Consider the following 3,503-nt stretch of genomic DNA (forward strand, 5'->3'; position numbering starts at 1 on the left):
AACTAGCAGATGCCTATACCCGAGTTTTCTCAACACTTAGTCAAAAAAGAGAAATTTTCTTTCTCAACCCTAACCACACTACAGCCGACCTCCTCTTCATCATCCTCATCCTCCTCCTCCGACCAGCACCCGACGGCTCCCATCCTCCTTCTCCGGCTCTGACCGTTATCCACCCAATGTCGGAGCAGCACTTCTCTCATCCAGTTTGACTTCGATGCACCTCTTCTCTCATCTCTTTTCTCTAATTCACCGAATCCGACCATTCTCCACCCAAAGCCGGAGCTCCGCGGAACTCCACACTCCCGATCCAGCGTCTCCGATCTCCGCCTCCAGCCCTCCAGCCTCCAGGTATCTCTCTCTCCTTCTCCGTCTTCTTCTCCTCCTGGACAGTCCACTCCTCCTCAGCTCCTCTTCTTCTCTTCTTCTTGACTTCTTATTAATCTGAGATTTTGATTCTGATTTTTCGTGATATGTAAATTGTGTTCGATTTGTCATTTGTGGCTTTCGATTTGATCTTGTATTCTTGTTGGTTTTGAACTAAGGTAATGGTATGGATGGATGGACTGTATGGTCAATTTGTTGAAAATTGAAATGGTTGAAAACTTGAAATGGGTTCAATACTTCAATTTCCTTTTGAGTTTTGACTCAGGGGTGGATTACAAATGGGTTTGAGAGTGTTTGACACTGACTGTTTGATAACTTGCTTAGTTGATTTCCATTTTAATGATTTAATTAAGATAACTTCTTCTTGAATTGCAGACTTGCAGTTTGTAACTCGGTCACTGTCTCACTGAGGTTAGTGAGGTGAGGTTAGTGAGGAGAAGCTCTCAGAAGCAGAGGCCACAAGCCCACAATTTCATTGAGAAACGATGAAAAAAAAATAAAGGTAAATACTTCATTAAATATTTAAATTTTGCTATTTTGATAATTGTATCGGCATTATTCTCATAATTGTAGTTGACGCGAGAGATTTGGGCTTGTTCGAGATGTCTACGTTCCCAAGCATTACTACACTGGGTGAGCTTTACTTTTGCAGCTTTGCTAGTTGTGATTTTGATTGAGAATTATTCTGATGAAGCTTTACTTTTAATTAGTCAAAGCTTGCTGTAATGGACAAATGGATAAATTTGATAGCTTAATAATGTCTGCATTCCTCAGGCTGCGTTTAAATGTGTACATGTCTCTTTTGTTTCTTATGCTTATTGGTCATGTGAATGAATCTTCTTGTTTCAGATCCTATGCTACCCACTTTGTTGATATGGATAAGTTTTTATTTATTTGGGTTTCTATGTTTTACGTGTGTTTTTTCTGTGTTTTATGGTAAGAGGTATCAAAAGTCTTTTTATTTGTTTCTTTGTTTAAGGAAAACAGTCCGAATCTAATTGTTGTCTTCATGATAACATTTGCTTCTTACTTCTCAACAGCTCCCACAGTTAGAATCTGTTCCTCAGTTGACAGTACAAACTTCTGTGGAAAACAGGTAAAAGATTTTTCAATCTTTAATGAAAAGCTCTTTAGTTTACTTTTGTGTCAATTTTTACATAGCACTTTCCATCTAACATCAAACTTTCTCAGTTTCTCTTATGCAGATTCTATTTGTTCCCCGATTTCATATCTGGATAAGTTACTGCTGCTATTTCAAGGTATAGCTGTCAATTTTCGTCATTTCCAATCAATTACTAACTTCTATATCAATTGTCTTTATCTTCATATTATCCAGTTCCTATTTTTGTAAACTAATCATGATAACTTCTGAATACTCATGAAAAATATTCCTATTTGTCTTTGATACGTGAATATAAAAAATTATAGAACAATCGTTTTTCTTGGTCAGCAGTTTACTTTCCTCTTTATACATGAACAATTTATATATAAAGTCTTCATCTTTAGTTATTATGCAGTTCAAATTAACACCTTCATTCAACAGTTGCGTATATTTGTTCTCCTTCGTCTGTTTCTTTCCTTTTATTTAACAACACTATTTGTACGATCTCTGTTATAGTCATTTTGAATTCTAAAGTAATGGTGACTGATAAGGTTGTAAGTTTCTGTTGATGTGAGAGTTTGTTTATAGTGAATTGTTTGTTGTCATATATGAAATTCATTCAAGTCTTTCAGTTTTGGATTGTACAAAAAAAAAGAAAGTAAAAACTGGGTTCTGGTTGGTTAGTCAATTTGTCTTCAAAATTGGGTTCTGGGTGGTTAATACATATGATAGTGTGTGAGAGAAGAAGAATTTATTGTCCATTTGATGTGATGAAAAGTGCTCGAGGCTGAAATCTCTTGATTTAGTAGTCAAAAAAATGTTGTATTCTGTTTTCAGGTTATGGAAATGGCATTATAAGAGTGTCCGAGTTTCGACCTATCACACGCCACTTAACAAACAAGTATGATGTATTTTGTTTTTTGATCTTCAGGGTGATTACGTAAATTCAATGAGAGCAGCACAGGAGTTCAGCTCAAGAATGTTTGATTCCATAAAGGTATTATGTTTCACAAAGCAGCATGGTTTCATGAATAAGCTTTGGAAGTTTCACTTGCACATTTCTTGATGCAATTCTTTACTTTCCAGTTGTGTTAGCTTCTATATCTGAAATACTTGTAGTTGTGATATATTGGTTATGCTGATCCAGAAACTGTAGATTATAACTAGCTTAAATAGCTTGCTCGATTTCAAGTTCTAGATTTCACTTCTGTTCTGTGTAAGTGACAGTTTTCTCACATTCAATGTTAAATTGACAGTAGCAAAATGATAAGGAACTGGGTTTCTTTTTATTCATGTTTGAATGTAGCTTGGGAGCCATTTCAATTGGTAGTAGAGCACTCGTTTAATAGCACATGTAGAGCTGTTGTAGGTTCATTTAGCACCTGGAAGCAAATTTAATTTAGCACCTGGAAGCAAATTATAGGTTCATTTAGCACCTGGAAGCAAATTTAATTTTCAAAAATATATCAAAAGATCATTAGAAGATGACTTTAAGGTGGTTGTGGGAATCATGTGCTATTGCCAACCTTTTCTTTCTTCATGTTCTGGACTACGATGACGCTCTATTTGCTACTCAATGTTTGTGGTGATTAACTCTTGTTTTGTTTCCTTTTTCCTATAACTGAGTTGGCCTTTTTTGTTATATATTTCATAAAAGTCATTCGTTGTTTCTTTCCATTTTGTGAATGTACAGATGGTTTCAACAATGAAGAAGTCGATCTTTGATGAAAAAACTAACAAGGCCTTAAGGAACTTGCAAAACAATGCTCAAAAGAAGAATAAGCATCATGATGTGGTTCGAGCTGAATGGGCAAATCATGTTATACAGTTCTAACTTTGGTTCTGTTTAAGGTAGATGAGTAGCACTTGGAACTGCTTTTGTGCATTTATATATAACTGATGGAAAGTGTTGATGAACTTAAATTATGCATGCAGTTGCTCTGTCTAGCTACTCTTTCTTTACCTTATAGGTTTTTGACTTGGTGCACTAGGTAAATGATCGAGATAAGATGGTTTT

The 3,503-nt window shown here is 35.6% G+C and overlaps 1 long non-coding RNA gene across 1 annotated transcript; it reads left to right on the top strand.

The window, feature by feature from the left end:
• The first annotated feature begins 811 nt into the window (after window positions 1–811).
• LOC112198121 lies at window positions 812–3,238 on the top strand. The gene is made up of 3 exons (XR_002935865.2): window positions 812–1,017; window positions 2,418–2,483; window positions 3,180–3,238. It is a non-coding gene; the product is annotated as an uncharacterized LOC112198121 (long non-coding RNA).
• Window positions 3,239–3,503: the final 265 nt, after the last annotated feature.

This window comes from Rosa chinensis, chromosome 4 (assembly GCF_002994745.2).
Source record: "Rosa chinensis cultivar Old Blush chromosome 4, RchiOBHm-V2, whole genome shotgun sequence".
NCBI classification, from domain to species: domain Eukaryota; kingdom Viridiplantae; phylum Streptophyta; class Magnoliopsida; order Rosales; family Rosaceae; genus Rosa; species Rosa chinensis.